The sequence below is a fragment of the Rhinolophus sinicus genome, chromosome 3 (assembly GCF_057876585.1).
Source record: "Rhinolophus sinicus isolate RSI-liver-muscle chromosome 3, RSI-T2T, whole genome shotgun sequence".
Lineage (NCBI taxonomy): Eukaryota > Metazoa > Chordata > Mammalia > Chiroptera > Rhinolophidae > Rhinolophus > Rhinolophus sinicus.
In genome coordinates this window covers 123,988,905-124,011,028 of record NC_142503.1, presented here as the reverse complement: position 1 = coordinate 124,011,028, position 22,124 = coordinate 123,988,905, and the positions used below count along the sequence as shown (strand labels likewise).

The 22,124-nt window shown below is 33.8% G+C and overlaps 1 long non-coding RNA gene across 1 annotated transcript in view; it reads right to left on the bottom strand.

Moving 5' to 3' along the window:
• Positions 1–261: 261 nt before the first annotated feature.
• Positions 262–22,124, bottom strand: part of LOC141570618 (uncharacterized) — a 424,578-nt gene continuing 402,715 nt past the window's right edge. The window contains exons 8-9 of the long non-coding RNA XR_012494826.2: positions 2,082–2,162; positions 262–759 (exon numbers count right to left, since the gene is read on the bottom strand). This is a non-coding gene — a long non-coding RNA (uncharacterized LOC141570618). The remainder of the gene's footprint in view (positions 760–2,081; positions 2,163–22,124) is intronic.

Below are 22,124 nucleotides of genomic sequence, written 5' to 3'. Positions count from 1 at the left end.
ACATTACACATAGGTTAAATGGTTTAATAATGTGTGATGCAGAAGACATGTTTGAAATTATTCACTAAAAGCTTTTAAACTTTTTGAATGGCACTGAAACTTATATAAATCCTTTCATTTTTTTGCAAAAATATTTATGTATAATTAAATTCGATAGTTATTAATGATGAGACTGAGCTTTCAAAATCTCATTTACCAATAACCTTTGACCCATTTTTCAATTGTGACACTGTTTCCCAGAAACAAAATAATGTTCCAAAATCAGACATTAAATAGTGAATAGTGGCTATTTTAAATACATACTTCAAGGTTGCCTTTAATAGTATATAGCTACTTTAACTTATTGGTGAAAATCATATACCAAAGAGACCATTGTTCTATTTACATTTTCCACTTAAAGTTATTTTAGGGAGAATGGGGGTAGGCAAGAGTGGATCAATTTTGCTGAAGGCCAAATAATGGCAGTGTCTTTGACTCACAGCAAAGTGTGATATAGTCCAAGGTTTATGTGTATGGCAGATATACAAATATACACTAGGTCATACATACATAAATAAACTAGTTTTGCCCCCAGAAAGTACTTGCCTTATGTATTCAGCAATTGGCAACTTTTCCTGTTCCCTTTCTTACTTCAGTCAAATATTCATTGCAGTTAGAAATTTTTCTTAATATATTTGAAGTTTAACAGTTATAGGTAGGTGTTTTCCGGTTTCATAAATGATGGAGTTTTTGTTTCTCATTTTTCTTGTTTGGTAATGCCTTTAAATAAGGAAAGAAAGAAGGGAAATCTTTACCAGACAAACTGTATATATTGCTAAATTACTGTCAACAGTGTAAAAATAGGATTATCATTGAAAGTCACTGAGCTACAGTGTGTTAGTAAGGAATATATATTGTCAAAGAAAATAATTCATCAGACTAAGACTTTATTCAAGGTTCTTACAAGAGAGGTCCCAGAATGCAGTCTCAACCCAACTCCAGTGGTTAGAGGGAATACAAAAGCTGGGATGAACTAGTGAACAAGTATTGGAGGACATTTGGGAGGAAGTTAAGGGATAAGGTCAAGCACATTGAGTTAGTCCCAACTTTCCAAATATTTTTTTTACTCTGGGATTAGGCCATCTGTGTTGACTAATTGATACCCAAGGAAGTTAGATTCCTACCCTCCCAACAGAAGCTGGGAGATGAAGGAGCTATCTTCCTTGATGATTACATTGTAAAATGATGACTTCTAGGTCTTTGAGAAAGACAATCCTGTGTTATAAAACTGGCAAGGGGCTTTTCAAAAGATGTAACTAGACCTCAAATGGGCAAAGAAAATGTTTATAATTACAAGTTTTCTAAAGAAAATACCCTAAAAAGAGGCATTTCAGGGCCTAGAGTCAGGAGTAAGGCTATATAAAGTTTAAATTTATGGAAACATTAAGGCTGTCAGGGTCAACATGATAATCAAGATTGAGTTATAGTGATTCTCAAAAAAAAAAAGTTTTGTCAAAGTTAGTCAGTTAGTTTTTTTAAAAAAATCACTGTGCTAAGATCTTATTGCTGTTTGCAAGTATCCACTGTTATAAATTGCTAGTTTTAATGATAAAACTAACACTTCTTGAAAAAGGATTTATTTTCACACTATGTAATGCAATTTGAAAACAAGTTCTAAATTTAACATTTTAGTATAGGGAAAAATATTTCAGTTTTCACTTCCAAATCAAGGAAGGAAATTATTAAATAAATAACATTTCTACTTTTCACTTTCTGTTTGGTCAACTTGAAATAAAATCTTAATACAGCAGATTCTCAAATAATGTCATTTTATTCAACATTATTTCATTAATGTTGATGAGATATTGTAGGAATTTAACATTCATTTATATCAATGAGCCTATGTTAAATTAGGTTTTATGTCATTTCACCACATTTCCAATAACCTATCGACAATGTTAAACGAGGGTTTCTGTACCATACATGGGTATTTTATGTTCTATGCTGAGTCAGTTAGGACACACAAATTATTCTGCCATAACAGCACAAAGCATTTATTTTGTAACTCTAAAAAACTAAGAATAATTTCTTACTCATCTTACATGTCCATTAAATGTTGGCTGGGCCTCTAACCTCTGTCATCCTCACCCCAAAGATCAAAGTTGATGGATTGACCTGGAACACTGTAAGACAGAAAAGGAAAAAGTATAAAATTGCTTATTGAATCTTTAAACATCTGGGTGAATATCACTTTCATTCATCTTTCATTGATTGACGCCACCCATGGTGTGTAACTTCAAAGGCTGAGTTCCGATTTAGTGCCTGGAAAGCAGAGAGAGTGAAATATTTGTTACAGAGCATTAATGACTATCACAGTACACCCATTGATCACTAAATATTTTCATCATGCTGTAATGCAAACATATGGAAAGATGGACTGTCTCGCTCTAGGTTCTTCATGATGATGGGATTTTGAATTGGACATTAAGGAAATATAATGTATGCCATTTCCTCAAGGAAACATTAAAATCCTCTTACCCCTGATTCACAATGAATTTGTAATCGGTCTAAATTTTGAAGTGACTAAGAGGAAAGCCTTGAGCTGACATATGCTAAGCATGCAACATGAATATACCTATTAATGGAATATACCTATTTCAAAAAATAAACTCGTAGGGCCTGGGTGTCATTTGTTACTGTGGCTAAATCTAGGCCATTCAAACTAGTACATTTGCTTATAACTTAATTCAGTAAAAATATAGAACTGTTTATTCTTTACAAATCTGTTTTTTATAGTCTTCTCAATCTGTTACTCTTGCTTGCTGTTCTTTGTTCATCTATTTAACTACTTGAGGAAGGACCAAGCAGTGATGAGAACAAAAGTTTATGCATGATGTTTTTTCCATGAAGCTTCCCCGCCATGTTCAAATTTTTACAATATTTAGTTTTATCAAACATCTCTCCAGGGACAACATTTTTTCCCCAGGAAACTAGGTGAGAGTAAGCTAAGCAGACTATAAGCAAAACAGAGGGTAGACATATTTCGCACTAGTCTTATGAATGATGATTTTCTAGCCAAAACCTGGCATTACCAACTTCGGTCTTTTTTCCTGGTGAACATTTATCTCTAGGTCTTCAGAGAATGAAATACTTGAATAAAAAATTATACAGTATTCTGAAAAAATTATACAGTATTCTGGACAAGATGGCAGAGTAGGTAAATGCTGTACTTGTCTCCTCCCATTAAAATTATAACTAAATTATAGAACAACAACCCTTGAGAACCACCTGAAGACTAGCTGAACAAAAGTCCTATAACTAAGGACATAAAGAAGCCACAACGAGACTGGTAGGAGGAGTCCCCATAACATCTGGCTATGAAACACAGTGGGGATTGCATCCAGTGAGATAAGGGGCTGCTGGAGTCCAGGCATTCTTCTTGAGGGGCCCAAACATGTACTCCCTCACTCACAAACTCACTTGTTGTGGGATCCAGTGCAGGGGCAGAAACTCAAAAAGCACAAAGGACACACAGGGAGAAACTGAATTGATTAGCTTCAGGGAGGGAAGTGCTGGCAGGCATCATTGCTCCTTTGTTGTGTACTCCTCCCAGCCAGCCTCCCAGTACCAAATATGAGCTTTCCATTAATTGGGCTAACACTGTTTGCCCTACCCTATTCCCCACCCAAACCACTTCCAGTGGCTTTTCCACATGAGCAGCCTACCTTGGCTCATACTGTGGACTTTCCTAAAACCTCTCAAAGCTCCACAAAACCCAAACAAGTAGCAGCTGGCCTTGGTGCCCTGTACCTCTTGCTCAGTAGCCCCAAGCCCAGTACAAACAGTGACCACTCTCTGCTTGAATTATAACTCTGATCAGGTGTCCCCAAGTCTAACATAAGCTTCAGCCAGTGTTGGCTTGGAATATAGTTTCAACTAAGTAGCTAAAAGCCTGGCACAGTGGCAACTGGCCTCAGCTAACATTATGGTAACCACCAGAGGGTCCCAAGCTCAGCACTAGTGGCAGCCAGCCACAATTCACAGAGTAACCTCTCTGAAGTGCCTCCAAGCCCACCAGAAATGTTAAACAACCACAGATCACTTTGTGGCTCCCAGCAGGTAGCACCAAGGCTGGGACAAATAGTGGCTGACCTTGACCTGCACTGGAGCCCCTTCCAAGAGGCTCCAGAGCCAACAATCCCAGTGGCTGTCTTCAGACCCACCAGAGAACCACCCAACCAGCTCCACAAATGATACACCCAAAGGGTGGACTTGGCTGACAAAAGAGCACTGCCAGAGCAACTCCCACTCCATGGGGTTACCTCCCGCAAAATAGCTTACCCACTGTAGTCACCACCAGCCCTCATAGTGAGTCAGCATAAGGATTAATCTCACCCACTTATGTGCCAACAGCAATCAAGGCTCAAAGATAACAGGTGGGCACATACAACACACATAAGGGACACCCTTAAAGCACCTGACTCAGTTGACAATGGAGACAGTACCACTGCAACCCACAGGACACCTACTACATAAAGACACTCTGCCAAGAATGGAGACGTACTCAATCTCTGTAATATAGAGAAATAGGGAGTCAGCCAAAGTGAGGAAACCAAGAAACAAGTTCCAACTGAAAGAACCACTGCCACTTCTTTCAGTTGGGATTATCAGAAATACTATGAACAATTAATTATACACCAATAAGTTGTGTAACCTGGAAGAAATTGAGCAATTCCAAATATACATTCTTTCACGGATGAATCATGAGGAAATAGAAAATCTGAACAGACAGGTAACTTCTAATAAAACCAAATCAGTAATCAAAATACTTCCAACAAAGAAAAACCCTGGATTGGTTGGTTTTACAGGTGAATTTTAACAAATATTCAAAAAATAATAACTAACCTCAAACTCTTCCAAAAACTTGGAGAGAAGCTTCCCAAACTCATTTTATGAAGCCAGAATTATTGTGATATCAAAAAAAGATAAAGACACCACAAAAAAAACAAAAAAGAAATTACAGGTGAATATCCCTGATGAATATAGATGCAAAACTCCTCAACAAAATATTACCAAACTGAATTCAACAAAACACTGAAAAGGTCATACACCATGATCAAGTAGGATTTATTCCCAGGATATAAAACTGGTTCAATATCTACAAATTAATTGATGTGATACACCACATAAACAAAATGAAAAACAGAAATCATATGGTCATATCAATAGATGCAGAAAATTCATGACATAATTCCAACATCTATTTATGACAAAATCAGCAAAGTGTGTATAGAGGGAACAGACCTCAACAAAATAAATGCCATATATGACAAAACCACAGATAACATCATTTTAAATGATAAAAACTAAAAAGCATTTTCTTTAAGATCAGGAATAAGACAGGGTTGTCCATTTTCACCAATTTTATTCAACATAATATTGGAAGTCCTAGCCACAGCAATCAGACAAGAAAAAGAAATAAAAGGTATCTGAAGTGGAAAGGAAAAAGTAAAACTGTCGCTATTTTCAGATGACATGATACTATGTACAGAGATGACCAAAGATTCCACCAAAAAACTATTAGAATTGACAAGTGAATTCAGTAAAGTAGTAAGATACAAAATTAATATTCAGAAGTAAGTTGCATTTTATACACCAATAATAAGCTGTCAGAAAGAGAAATTAGGAAAGCAATCCTATTTATAATTGCATGAAAAGAATAAAATATCAGGAATAAATTTAACCAAGGAGGTAAAAGACCTGCACTTGGAAAAATATAAGACATTGATGACTGAAATGGAAAAAGATAAAAATAAATGGAAGGATATACCATTCTCATGGATTGGAAGGAATAATATCATTAAAATGATTATACTACCTAAAGCAATCTACAGATTCAATGCAATCCTTATCAATGAGATTTTTCACAGAACTAGTACAAGTAATCCTAAAATGTATATAGAACCACAAAAGATCCTGTATAGCTAAAGCAGTCTTGAGAAAGAACAGAGTTGGAGGTATCACTGTGGGGACAGAGCCAGGAGTGCAGTTTCCAGGCCCTCAAACTCACGTGGAAAGGTGCTGGCTCAGGTAGTAAATGGCCATCAACTGTGACTGGATGGCCATCAGCTGTGGCTAGTTGGCCGTCAGCTGTAACTAGTGAGCCACTGGCCACTAATATAACTGCCGTGGCTACACTAGCAGAAAAATGGAGGCTAGCAAGAAGATGGTGGCTGAGCTAGCAAGCGCAGATTGCAGTTAGCACGGCGGGGTGTGGGTTGCGGATTGCAGAGAAGTAGACGGCAGGTTGCAGACAGTGTGGCTCTTGCTTCCTGTGTCTCCAACCCAGCCGCCAGCGAGACTCTAGTGGTATGACTCCCCTATCTATGGCTTCATGGGTGTTCCTTTTTGGCCTCACCGTGTCCTGATTCTTATGTGGGGAGCGGGAGCTGAGACACCACAGGACACCCTGCACGACACCTGGTGCAGCAAACAGGATCCCCCGCATGACAATCACACTGTCTGATATCCAACTATAGTACAAGGCTATAGTAATCAAAACAGCATGGTACTAGCATAAAAACAAACATGTAGATCAACAGAACAGGATAGACAACCCAGAAATAAACTCACCTCTATATGGTCAATTAATTTATGACAAGGAGGCAAGAATAAAGGTAAAGACAGTCTCTTCAATAAATGGTGTTGGGAAAACTGGACAGACACATGCAAAAGAATGAAACTGGATCACCTTACCACCTATACAAGAATAAACTCAAAATGGACTAAAGACTTAAATATAAGATACAAAACCATAAAACTCCTTGAAGAAAACATAGGCGGTAAATGCTTTGACATTAGTCTAAGCCATACTTTTTTGATATGTCTCCTCAGGGTAGTGAAACAAAAGAAAGAATAAACAAATGGAAATATATAAAACTAAAGTTTTGCTCAGTGAAGGAAACCATCAACAAAACGAAAAGACAACCTACTGAATGGAAGAATATATTTGCCAATGATACATCCTATAAGGGTTTATAGAACTCATACAACTTAACATCAAAACAAACAAACAAAAAAAATCCAATTTAAAAATGGGCAGAAGACCCAAATAGACATTTCTCCAAAGAAGAACTAGAGATGGCCAGTACACATGAAAATACACTTAACATCACTAATCATCAAGGAAATGCAAATTAAGTCCACAATGAAATCACCTCACACCTGTCAGAATGGCTATCATCAATAAATCGACAAACAAGTATTGATGAGGATGTAAAGAAAAGGGAACACTTGTGCACTGTTGGTGGGCTTGTAAATTGATGAAGCCACTATGGAAAACAGACAGTATAGAGGCTCCTCAAAAACTAAAAATATAACTACCATGTTTCAGCAATTCCACTTCTGAGTATTTATCCATGGAAACCAAACCAGTAATACTAAAGACATATGCTCCCCTATGTTCATTATAGATGTGAAAGCAACCTAGGTGGCCATCAATAAATAAGTGGATAAAGAAAAAAGTGGTACATATATAAAATAGAATATTATTAGCCATAAAATACTCATACAGAGAACAAAGGGATGATCTCCAGATGGGAGGGAAATTGGGAGGATGGGTGAAAAAGAGGAAAGGATTAAGAAACACAAATAGCCAGTTATAAAAATAGTGACAGGTATGTAAAATACACATAGGGAATATAGTCAGCAACAGTGTAATAACTATGTGTTATGTCAGATGGGTACAAGGCTTAAGGGATGATCACTTCATAAGTTTTATAAATGTCTAATAATTTTATTTTACACCTGAAACTCATATATTATTGCATGTGAACTGTAATGGGAAAAATACATTTCAAAAACTGAAAAATTATATAACCTACTTGCCTATGGTAGAGGAAGTGGTGGTTTGGACCAACATTTACCGTAAACATAACTAGAAAAAAGAGGAAAAATTATTTTTAATATGTTTGAAGGGAAATGAGAGATACCAATTAGGTGAGGAATTCTGCGGGGTAATCTAGAAGAGAATGTAGTCCAAGGAGAGAAACCTGACTTTTGATTCCACTTTTACCCAATGCCGGTTTATAAATTGCTGCTTAGAGACTGAGAAACTAAATAGACCTTTCTTCTGGCTCATGCTGATAAAGAAGCAAAAGGGACCCATTCTAAGGGGAAAAGTGAGTTATAGAACTCCTAGATAACAGCTTCATCCTAGAAGTTAAGGGTAAAAAAAATTGGGAAAATACCCATTTATTTTCAGCTTGAAACCCTAGAGAGACTATAGCAGAGGAGCAAGGTAGGAGATAAAATAGACAAGCCCCCAAGGTTAAGTCACCTGAGATTGGATTAGGCAATATAAAATAGCTATTTCTTTGGCTAATGCAATTCAAAACAAGAAATTGTTTTGGAAGAAACTAACATTGATTCAAAGCATCAAATTATCTACATTTTTATATGCAATGTTAGTTGAATCAAAAATTTAGCAATTTTTGGCAGATGTGGAGAAAAGAATCTGTGGCATACTGAAAAAAAGGGGGATGAACAACAGAAATACATGCACAGAAAATCTAAGTATACTAGAAATTGACTTTAATAGAAATTGGTTATAATTACATATATGAAATGAATATATGTTATACAAAGGTTATATAAATAGTACATTGGATATTCTAGATATGTTTTGGATACATTAGAAATTAAAATAACAATGTTTAATATGCCTGAAAACTTATAAAGCAAGATGGCAAATTTTGGCAGAGCACAGGGAACCATAAGAAAAATGACAGGAAATAAAGACAGACAATATTTGAAGAGACAATGACTAATTTTTTTTTTTAAAACTGAAAAAAATTAGCCATGGATTAAAGCATTATGAACCCCATGCAGGATAAATACAAAAAATTATATGTAGGAGCATCACAGTTAAACCGGGACAACAAAATATGCAAAGACATTCTTAGAACTATTTAGATAAAAGATATATTACATCCAATTGTAGACTGGCTGACAAAAATAGATTCCAAATTTATTATCTGGAACAGGGTTTGTAAAAAAATTACATTAGAAATTAGACATAGTGACATGTTAAAATGTTACCTCCAAGTTTGGGAATAAGAGAAGAATGCTAGCTGACAACACTTCTATTCATCGTTGCTTGAGGTCATAATCAGGTACCAAGGAAAACATTTGTTTATTGCATAGTGACTTGAAAGAAAACAGTAAACCTGTCAGTATTTGCAGACCAATAAGATTATTATTAGAAAACCTAAATGAATATGCAAGACTCTTCTACATGTTGCCTACAAGAAACTCATTTCAGATATACGGACACACACAAGCTGAATGTGAATGAATGGAAAAAGATGTTTCATGCAAATGTAAACCAAAAGTAAATTAGGGTACCTATGCTTGTATCTGACAAAATAAACATTAAAACGATTGAATAAGAGACAAAAAAGGGCATTATATAATGAAATCCAACAAGAAAATATAACATTTTAAAATGCTTATGCACCCTAGATAGGAACAGCTAAATATATACAGCAAATATGAACAGACCTAAAGTAAGAAAGAAACAGCAATATAATAATAGTAGGGAAGTTTAATATCCCACTTACATCAATGGATATAACATCCAGACGGAAAGTAAATAAGGAAACATTGACCTTAAATGACACATTATATCAGATAGATGTCACAGATAAATACAGAACATTCTACCCAAAAAGCAACAGAATATACATTCTTCTCAAGTAAACATTCTCTAGGATAGAACATCCAGGCCACAATATGCATCTTAATAAAATTAAGAAGATTGAAATCATATCAAGCATCTTTTACTACCACAGTAGTATGAACTAGAAAACAGTTGCAAGAAAAAGAGCTGGAAAACTCACAAATATGTGGATATTAAATAACATGCCACTGAACAATCAATAGGTCAGAGAAGCTCTCAAAGGGGAAATAAAAAAATTACCTTGAGACAAATGAAAACACACCCCCCAAAACTTATGGGACACAGCGAAAACAATTCTAAGAGAGAAGCTCATAGCAATAAATGCTGACCTCAAGAAAAGAAAAATCACAAATAACCTAACTTTATACTTCAAGGAGTAGGACACAAAAGAACAAACAAAACCCAAAATTAGTAGACAGAAGTAAGTAACAAATATTAGCATGAAGATAAATAAAATAGAGACTAAAAAGACAATAGAAAAGATCAATGAAACTAAAAGCTGTTTCTTTGAAAAGATCAACAACATGACAAAATTTTAGCTAGACCCGCCAAGAAAAGAAAGAGAATGGACTCAAATAAAATCAGAAATGAACATGACTTGAAATTGATACCAGAAATACAAAGGATTATAAGAGACTAGTATGAATAATTATATGCCAACAAATTGGACAAACTGGAAGAAATGGCTACATAACCTACCAAAACTAAATGTTGAAGAAATAGAAAACCTGCACAGACAAGATTACTAATAAGAACATTCAATCGGTAATCAAAAACTTCCCAACACACAAAAGTCCAGCCACACAGTTTTACTGGTAAAGTCTACCAAACATTTCAAGAATAATTAATACCAATCCTTCTCAAACTCTTTCAAAAATTAAAAGAGGAGGCAACACTTCCAAATTTATTTTACATGGCCAGCATTACCCAGATACCAGACAAAGATGCCATAAAAAAAGAAAATTATAGGCCATTATTCCTGATAAGCATTGATAAAAAACCCTTAACAAGATATTAGCAAACTTAATTCAATAATACAGTCAAGTGCTACATAATGATGTTTCAGTCAACAATGAATTTCATATATGGCAGTAATCCCATAAGATTATAAGAGGTGGAAAATTCCTATTGCCTAGTGACTTCATTGCCATCAGAGTGTTGTAGTATAAAACATTACCCAAATACCATTGTGTTACCATTACCTATAGTATTCAGTATAGTAACATGCTGTACAGATTCATAGCCTGGGAGCTATAGGGGACAGAAGTTGTCCCCCCAAAATATGTCTCTTTGGCATAAGGATTATTTTAGGCTGGTTAGGTTTTGGTTTTTTTTTGTTTGTTTTTTTAAAGCAGATATGGGAGAAGCTCTGGAAACCAAATAGAAGTTATCCTTTGTGAAAAACATTTATGTTTGTAAGGGCAATCTTCATTTGTAAGGGTTTCTCCCTAGCTGTACCAAGAAGGAGATGATCTTATCTCTAGAAACTCTCATCAATGCAGAAGGTAAAGACTTAAATCTACGTAACAACCTTACCCTCATTTACTGTGCTTTTTCTGATAACCTACCATAACTGACTCCCTATATGCCCAATATCTTCTTTTATCCTCAGCTGAAGATGGTATTTAAGGTGGTGGCATTAGCCATTTCGGGGAATTACTCAGTTTTCTTGGGTCTCTCCCATGTACACAGGAAGTATACATGTTATTATATTTTTGTTTGTTTTTCATCTGTCAATCTGTCCTTAATATAGGAATGTCTTAGCCAAGAACCCAGAAGGGTAGAGGGAAGATTGTTTTTTCTTTCCCTACAGAGCAATAGGCTATGCCATCTAGGTTTGTGTAAGTACACTCTATGATGTTTGCATAAAAACAAAATTAGCTAACAGCACATTTCTCAGAATACATCTTCATCAAGTGACACATGACTATACATTATTAGAAGAATCACATACCACAATCAAGTGGGATTTAACAAGGAATGCAAGGATGGTCCAACATCTGCAAATCAATACATAAATCAATACAACACAACACATGAACAAAATGAAGGATAAAAACCATATGTTCATCTCATGATGCAGAGAAATCATTTGACAAAATTCAATATCCATTTATGATAAAAGCTCTCATCAAAGTGGGTATAAAGGGAATGTACCTCAATATAATAAAGTCCATATATGACAAGAACATTAAAAAATATATTAACCACATTCATCACTGGGTGGTAGAATTACAAAGGATTATTCTATCTATATCTGTATTTTATGAATGAAATGCTTTTATAATTATAAAAATAATTGCTTTATAATTGTATACAGTGTCTTCAAGAGATCTCTTTTACCACACACACACACAACTTGAATTGTTACTTTTAGGTGTTATAAGTTTTGACTTAATTGTGAGGAGACATTTATTTTTCTTATTTGTTTAGTTATATAGCTATTTTGGGGGCCCTAAAGAAAAAGGATTTAAAAAAACCTTTCAGGCTAACAAGAACTCATTTCATTGGCTGACGGACAGCAGAATTTCAAAGGCATTTCAATAGAAGCACAGAGTTGGCAGAGACCTTTGAGGTCATCCAGCTCAAATTCTATAATGCTGCAAAGAGCCCAACCAGTATAGCAATATTCCAGGCATATTGACATCCATTCTCCAGATGCTTCAAATGACAGGTTGTTCATAATTATCTCAGAACACAGTCTATTCCAAAGATGGGTAGTTACATTATTAGGAAGTTTCTCCTTATTCTGAAATGAAGCATCTCCCTTACTACAACCACCTGTGTATAATTGCTTTTCCAGAACGTCAGTTCTTCAAATTTTATTTAGACATTTAATACTTCTTTCCTACAATATTTTTAGTTTTAAATATTTCAAAATATCCTCACTTGAAGTGGCTTCAAAATCTTGGTCACCCATCTCAGAATGTATTTGTGCACTTGTCAATGTCTTCTTAAATGTGCTGCCCAGAACTGAAAACAGTATACCAGATGGTGTGGTTAGTGCACAAAACAATAGAACTATTTCCCTCTTTATTCTGAACACTACATTTCTATTAATAAAACCTAATAATGCATTAGCTATCTTTTGACAGCCATGTCAACACTGTTGACTCTCATTGAAATCATGGTTATTAAACTTCTGACTCGTTTACATACAGAAAGTGGTTAAACCCGACTTCAAGAAGGCAGGAATTTTAGGCTTTAGAAAAAAAAATGAGTAAAATTAATGTGGAAATTTCTCAGAAGCAGATCAGAGAACAGACTGAGTAATGCTGATGATTTCACTTAAAAAAGAATAAGAGGAAGAGTAACTTCAAAGATGATAATAGATACATCAGTAACTTTTCCCTGATGTCATAGGAAGGAGGGTACATGTAGAGTCTGGATAACAATAAAAGCACATTCTCCTCTTTCAATTAGGATTATCATGCGGTATCTTTATCAATACCTTTACTTTTAACCTGAGTTTTTAATTGATTTTTTTTACTTCTGATAGAAACCTGCTTATCCAATCTGAGAATATATTTTAATGGCTATATTTAGTTCACTAATATTTATAGTGTTTATTACAATAGTCAGATTAATATCTAACATCTAGTAATAGTTTTATATTTGTTGCATTTATTCTGTTTCTTTTTTCAATTTTTCTTACACAGTTTTAATTAAGAGTTTAGTATGATTCAATAGTATCTGCTCTCTTAGCATGCCATTTATGCTTTTGAATGATTTTTTCTGTTTTCTCTTGAGCTTACAATATGCATTTTACATTATTTAAACCCACCTTCAAATATACTTTATGACTTCACATATAGTGTACGTACTTTAAAACAGAGTATCCCTTGTGACATTGCCATCATTCATTGCACTTATCCGTATACTATAATACAATATACATTGCAACAATTATTGATTTAAACAGTTATATTTAGATAACATTAAGAAAAGGAAAAATGAAAGATTTTATTTACCTTTATTTATTCTTTGACATTCTTCCTTTATGCATATCTATCCAAATTTCTGATTTGTATGATTTTCCTTGTACTTAATATACTTCTTTCAACATTACTTATAGGGCAAACCGGTTAGTGATTAATTCCTCCAATTTTTGTTTTTAAGAGAAAGACTTTCTCCTTTATTTTTGCAAGATAATTTCACTATATACAGAATTCTATGTTTGGTTTTGTTCTGTTTTGTTTTTACTTTCAACACTAAACATATCACTTTACTCTCTTCTTGCTTGCATGGTTTCTGAAGGGAAGTCTGATGTAAATCTTATTCTTGTTCTTTTATATTGTTTGCCTTGGCTACCCTCAGGATTTCTTCTTTGTCTCTGGATTCCGGCAGTCTTAAAATGATATGTCTCAGTGGTGTGGGTGTGTGAGTGTGTGAGTGTTGTATTTATTCCAAGCTCTTTTCACATGTTGGAGGTGAAAGTGGAGGACCACGTGTACTATTAACTCAAATTTGAGTGGGAAGGATAAAAATAGTAAATATATAACATTTACTATGTGCTAGCAACTGATAGATTTAGATATATACATATATGTATATGTAAATAAATTCATTTAACCCTTACAATAACTCTATTAAACAGTTATTATCCCCATTTCACAAATATAGAAAATAAACCCTAGAGAGAGAGGTTTAACAACCTGTCCAAGTCCACAAAGCTAAATAACTGGCAGAGACTGAATTCAAACATAGTCAACTTTTAGAATTTGTGCTGTATAATCACTATTTTATTGCCTATGCAATCAAATACACAAGTATTTTCTAACTCTATACCAGAACTAGAAACTGTGGCTGAATATACAAACACAAGTCAGAAACTGAGGAATTTTTGGCACACTTGGTGCCACTGAAATTACATTCAAACAGATGATGGCTTAATGCACAACCACACTTCCCTGAAAAAGCAGGATAGCTACAACGTTATAGAATCTGGTGGGAATTAGCTGACGTGCCATAACTAAGAGGGTTAAATTTAGGCTACAATGCCTTGTGGACACACACAATTCTCCTTGTCCCTGGAAATTGATAAGATGTAGATCCCACCAGAGGTCTAAGACCCCAGGTATGATTCTTCCACAAGGGTTATCCCAAACAAAGGGCACATCCTGTGAAGCCTTGCTCTTTAGTGAGCACTCGCTCCAAACCCAGGAAACAGACTAAGACACTTCTGTGGTCTCATCTGCCTCTTCACCTCTTCTCAGGCTTCCAGATCTCAGTAACAAAAAAGCAAAATTATTGTGGATTATTTTCCTTTTAGATCCAAGGTATTCAAGCTACACAAATCTCCTGTTTAACTATATGCCAAATTAGGTGAGCATAGCCTTCCTTCTCCAAGGAGTCGCTAATGGTGAAAAATCACTAGTTTCATGAGAAAACATGACAGGTAATAGAAGGTGAACTTTCTGAGTCAAGAACATCTTTCTAAAATATAACTATTGCAAGAATGAAAAAAAACATTTTCTAAAATGCATAAAGTATTTTCTGTCCAAAATAAGAGTTTGAGCTTGTTGGGGCCCAGGGCAGGCTGCCCCAAGATAGCCCACAATGTCATATTGATTATTTTGAACTAAAATCACCTGAGCAACAGCAAGAGCAGGAAGAGCACTCTGACATTTTTCTGTCCTCCTAAAAGGTAATAAATCTCCATGATAGGTACCCTCCCCACTCCTGAAGGACTGAGAGACAAACTTATCAAAAGAGTTATAAAATCCAGTCAAAAAACCCTGTGTAAACAAACCTTGTCTAATCTACTACCCAAGCCCAAACCTTGATTAGATTCCTCACTAACAAATACCCAAACCTGCTTAGATTCCTTTATAGCTTTCTATGTCCTGTCAGTTTCTCAGAAATGTTTCTTTGTCTAAAAAGTATATAAAGGTGCCTAGCTCAATCACTTCTTTGAGCCTCATTTTAATAAGCTGGGCATCATATTGTGATTTTCCAATGAGCACATATTATATTGTTTATTTTCCTATTAATCTAGTCTGTGTCAATTTTATTATTTTATGACTAGTCCAGCCAGAAGAACTAAACAAGGGTAAAGTGGGGGGATTCTCTCTTGCTCTCCAACAAGTCCATGTATTTGACACTCACATAAATGATCAATTAAGAGGACAAATCTTATAGTCCAGCAATAAATCGGAGAGTATCATCCACATATGACATTTCAAGAAATTGGATATAAATTAAACCAGAGTGAGATATGGAACAATCAAGTGAAGAGAATAAGAAACCTGCCTGAAAATGAGTGTTGGGATGAAGGGTAAAATGCAAGGACCCCACTAATGGTATGTCATAGGATAGTTTAGAGAAAAGTGCTGACTCAAGTCAGAGTAGATGTCAAAATCTAGGTTTTTGAAATCCAGGTACTGCAAACCTGTGTGCCTTATGGGCAGAGCCTCATCATGCCAGAGGGATGTCTGCCCAGAATATATGTTTCTAAGTCTGACGGTTTTTCTGCTATTCCCTAAGATAATGACAGAGCCCTTGACCTACAGATCAGGGTATGGGGAACTGGATGGAAAGGGAAGGCAGGGAGTGGGATGCAAATATTAGATCTGTTGGAATCTTTTGTATCTGAATCTTTAACAATTGTTCTAAGCACACTGGTTTGAACTGACCCTGGACCTCATTCTACACTGTACTTACAATCTCTCACATACATAGTATAAACAACATTCTTGTTAACATTTGGCCTTCCCATAAATGTTGTCTGTTAAGGGAATGTTGTCTGTCTAAAGAGGGAATATCACATTATTAATTTAGGCTTCTAGAATAATCCTGGAAGACAAAATAACTTGGAAGTATTTTCTATGCCTATGCAGCCTCCTTTATCAGTACAGGCTACAGAATCCATAACTAGAAAATTATTAGAAAATTGCCTATTTTCCTTGTGCCTAGGCAAGATTAAGATTCTTTGACAAAAATCCATTGTCAATGCCAAATTCTATACAATCACAGATGCCTTCCTAACAGAAGGAGCACGCTGATTCAGGAGTTTAAAGGAAGGGCCTAATATGTGAGGTGTTAAGAAATGTCCCTTTTGGAAAAGAACTTACCAAAATAAGCGGAAAAAAATTTCCCAAATTTCACATTTTCAGTGATTCAAAAGGAAATTGCATGTATGTAAACAGAAGTATGGGGAAAAACTGAGAAAAGAAAAATAATCATAGATGAAATATGTGATTGTAGAGGAAACAAACTCAATGGAGTTATGCCAACAATACTTAATGGAAACAGTGAAGATTGGCATCACAAATTATTTCAGAATATAGAGAAGAAAGATAAAAAAACTACTATGACCATGAAAATTCCATGTGCTTACCATTCCCTAAAGAGGAAACCATTCTCAATAAAAGATTCTATCCTTTCAAAAAATATAAACTTAAAAAGTTTTGAATAAAGTATTATACAAAAAAATAAAATGATAAATAAAATAATATAATGCTAAATTTACATTAATAATGAAAAATAACAATCTCAACTAAATTCTCAGATTTTTCTGATATCGTTGTGAAAATTTTATAACATAATGTGTTTAATTTATGTGTTCAAACATTTGGTACATAAGTCCTCACCAAATGGAAAATTATCTTATAATTATTATCCTTATATTAAGAAGAATGTCAATTGCTACCTCGAGCCACATAAAATGAGAAAATATTCACACGATAGCTACATCTATATCGATCTATATCCATATCCATATCTATATCTATATCTGACAAAAGGACTTATTTTCAGAATATACGAAGAACACCCACAAGTCAATAATGAAAAGCAAATACCAATTGAAACTAAGCAAGAAAACTGCTACAGATAGTTCACAAATCAAGATGTATGGATGGCCAATAAGCACATAGAAAGTTGCTGAATACCATTAGCCATTAGAGAAATGTAAATTAGGATCATAAAGACATAAAACGGCATACACTCAAGAATGCCTACATTAAAAGAACTAACATCAACAATTTTTAGTAAGGATATAGAATAATCTCATATATTAATGGTAGGACAGTAAAAGAAAGAGTACAATGACTTTGAAAATTTTTGTTTTGTAATTTCTCACAAAATTAAACATGCATCTACTCTGTGACCACATAATTCTATTTCTTGGTACATTTCCAAGAGAAATAAAAATATATGCCTACAAAAGTAAGTTATAAAAGCATGTTCATAGCAGCTTAATTCACAACAGAAAAACCAAAACAACCCAAATGTCCAACAAAAATAGATGAACATATTTTAATATATTAGTACAATAGAATACTACTCAACAATAAAAAGGACGAAATACACAATAATATGGATAAATTTCAAACACAAAATAAATAAAATCAAGGGCAAAATAATAGCAAACCCACAATTGTAACAGAATCAGTAACGGAAATAACCACAGACTTGGAGAAGATTAAACGATTATAAATACTAATTATCAATAAAATTTATTTGTAACATTTTCACTGTGTTATAAGGTCTGAGAAGTCAGGCATTGTCTCAGCTTCACTCACCATTATATAATCAGTGCCTTATACAAAAATAAGTAGTCAATACATATCTATTGACTCTACAGACGTGCCAATGAATAAATGAGTAACCTCTCACATTAATTGATTAAAGAGGGAAAAGCAACATACTCATCTTAATAGAGAAATACAAATGCAAACAATAATCATATATATTTATCAAACATCTAATTAGCAAAAATCAAAACATTGTTTAGGATTAGTTATTTTCAACTTTGTAGGATAGTAGCAATCTTATACACAGCTGCTAGGAGTTTAAATTGGTAGAGACACTTTGGAGGGAGATATGGAAATATTAATGTCAAAGGTTCACCTATTCTTTCATAGCAAAATCACATTTTAATATATGTTCTCTAGAAAATACTCAATATGGGCACAATCAGTATATATAAGAATGCCTCTGAAACATGACCAATAATAAACAAAAGAAGAAGAAATATTACTGATGACAACCAACATGTCCACTCACATGGACCTGGCTAAATAAATCACATGATATTCATCCTATGGATGCATGTATGCAGTTCAAAAGACTGAAAAACTCAGTGTGCTGACAGGAAGCTCTCCGAGATACATTAACCAAAGGGGGAAAAGTTGCACAACAATAGAAAGGTATTTACACAAACAATAAAATGAAATATGTATTTCTTTGGTAACATATGCGTGTTTTAAAATACAGATTACTGAAATGTATTACCCATAGACTGATGTCATACTACTTGCCCAGCTATATTTAAAATAAGATGTATATCTGATATGTATACTCAGACATAAGAGATTTGATTCGTGAAAGATTCTCCCAGACATTTTTTTTTAATTATATAAGTTGATATATTTATACTGTTCACTTTTTTCATATTGAATTTTGTTTGTAAATATCCTTTGCTTAAGAAAATGCTTTTAAATTATCTTTAGTTTACATATCTTAGATATGAATTTTACAAGAGAGCATTTTAACGCTGTCAGATTTGGAGAGGGAAAAAATCTGTGGATGGGCAAGATTTTTGGCTTCCCAAGTTATAAATACCACTTTGTAACAATAATGGTGTCTGTTCATACACACATTTATTTCCTATAAAATTTTAATTGTATTTTAATACATTTTATTAAATGATTGGAATTGAGAAGTCTTCATAATACATGTATATGGATATTAAAAGTTAGTTGATTTATTTGAAAATTTTTATTCAGTTTCCTTATAGGAGTTTTTCTTTTCTATTTGGTCACATTAGATTGAAAATATTTTAATTAGCTGCAGATTTATAGTCCAGTTTGTATTACCAGTTGTACATGTATGTTTAAAACTACATATGTGAAATGCTGTACTTAACTGAGCACACAGTGTCCTATTGCTGAACATCGACTTAATCTTAGGATTTCAGGGATGCAAAAGTAAAGAACTAGGCAAACCTAAATAGTCAGAGACTGTTGAATACTTCAATTCACCTGCAGCTAACCCACCGATTGGGACACCCTATTTGTTGAGAAACGCTGTGCCAAGGATATCACATTTAATGGCTTTGGCAAGAAGAATGATTTTCATCAGCTGTAACAAACAAGTTCCTCATCTCCAACCCTACCATCTGTCCTCCTGGTTTCCACCCAGAACTCTAATATGGGCTCAGTTGAACAGGTTTCAGACTGCCTAAGGTCACTGCACAATCAACCTTAACAGATGGCATCACAGCAAACATCTAAACGGTAGCAGTGGCCAAATACAGAGGATAATCCTCATTGCTGAGGAAGAATGCCCTCTGCGCATGCCGCCCTGATGTTCTGATTCTACTAAACATTTCATGTGAAAATAAGCCTCCATAGTCTTTATATTAATAGCTTCAGTGGATCAGTCTTTGCACTAATTTGCCAGTGCATATTTTGTTTTTGTTTTTTACAATCTTAAACCTTGTTTTTTGTGTCTTCATTGTTTTGGTATATTTAGATAAAGGTAATACTCTTGATAATATTAATACTCTTGATACTATTAATGACCATCAGAATATTATAAATGCATTTAAAAGGAGAAATAGGCTAGGAATTAGGCATTCTTTTTTTTCTCTTTATGATACCAGTGTGTACTGAAAAACAATACTGTTAGCTGTTAAAATATTCATATACGGTTTAAGATAACAATAAGTAATGAATGATAAATATAACATCCTCTTAACTTTAAATTTAGTCCTACTTAAGTAACACCCATATACCCATATGCCCACTGACCGATATTTTCACTTGATTTCTCAACATCATTTCAAATTCAACAGCACAGGTTATTATTGTTGCTCTCAAATTAGCCTTAATCCCTAATTTCCATATTTCTGTTATGAGTAGTTTCATTCCATCATTTGCCTAGCTTTAAAATTTGGAGACAAAGAATACAAGAATTTAAAGTTCATCCTGTCTTTTTTTTTTTCAATATTAACACCATTAGCCACACATCCCATCATGTTCCAAGAATTCTGGAAGTCAAGTTTATATCCTCCAAGTGGGAATTGGAGACATCTGTTCTGAAGAAGCACATTGACCTAAGAGAAAAATGTATAGATACTGAAATCCCCAATGAAAAGTGTCAGAGAGAATTTTCTATAATAAACACTTTAACCTCTGCCACACAAAATTCATTTCATACCTCTTGCCCAAATCCATTTTCCTAAAATGCTATTTCCAACATGACATTTACCATTCTATATTTTTTGTGCTTGCTTACTTTGTCAGGCTCAATGCTCAGGTTTTAACAGTGTTTATACAACAGTTTGCATAGTGCGAGTCTTTTTCTATAGTATTGAAAAGAAATGTAATCTGGTCCATAACATTTTTTCAAATAATTTCCCATAAATGTATTGTACCATTGTTGTATCTAACTGAATTTTTGTATCAATATTTATAGTTATTGCTCAGGGTTATTTTTAAGTTGTAATAAATCAATTTAAGGAAAAAATATATAGGTACTTCTACTTTATTACCATAATAATGTGTTATTTTATAATTTCTGTCATATCTGTTATATATTCTTTCTCCTACTTTTGATATTGTTTTTTGCTCTTATTTTTCTTTAATTGTAGTTGTTGATAATGTCTACTCATTGCTTCAAAGAATAGGCTTATATGTATATAAACCTATTGATTAACATATTTTCTACTCAATCATTTCAGAATATACTTTTGTTTATATGGAAGTTATTTCTTCTAAAGGACAGTACACATTAAGTTAATAAAAGTTAAAACATTAGAGAAATTGGAAAAAAGTAGGAAGTGGCTTGCTTAATCTTTCAGAAATGACCACCACTAATTATTTGGTGTATAGTTTTTCAATCTTTGTTTTGAGCACATATTTGTTTTTTAGTGTGTTATTTCTATGTAGGCAGAGAGAACAAGAAACAAAGGGAGCCACTAACAGAAAAATGACATAAAAATATTACTTGCTTTACAAAGTGGAGAACCTACTTTACAACGTTTTATTTTCACTTAATAGTATATTAAGGATCTATTTAAATATATATCATGATATATATATCATGATAGATATATCATGATAGATATATCATGATATATATATATATATATATATATATATATATATATATATATATATATATATCTTACCATGATAAAAGAAATCATCTCATAAATATTATAAGAATGCACCATTTATTTTACCAGTACATTTTTTTTGGACATTTCAGTTGTTTATATAGGTTCTCACTGTAACTAATATCCCACTAAAATGAACACCTTGATAGATACATTTTTTTTTACATACAATGGCAAATATATATTTAGGATAAATGCTTAAAAGTACATTTTCATCTAGCAACTGAACAGCTACAGGGTCAAAGACAAAATCAAAAGTGAAATAAAAAAATACCTTGA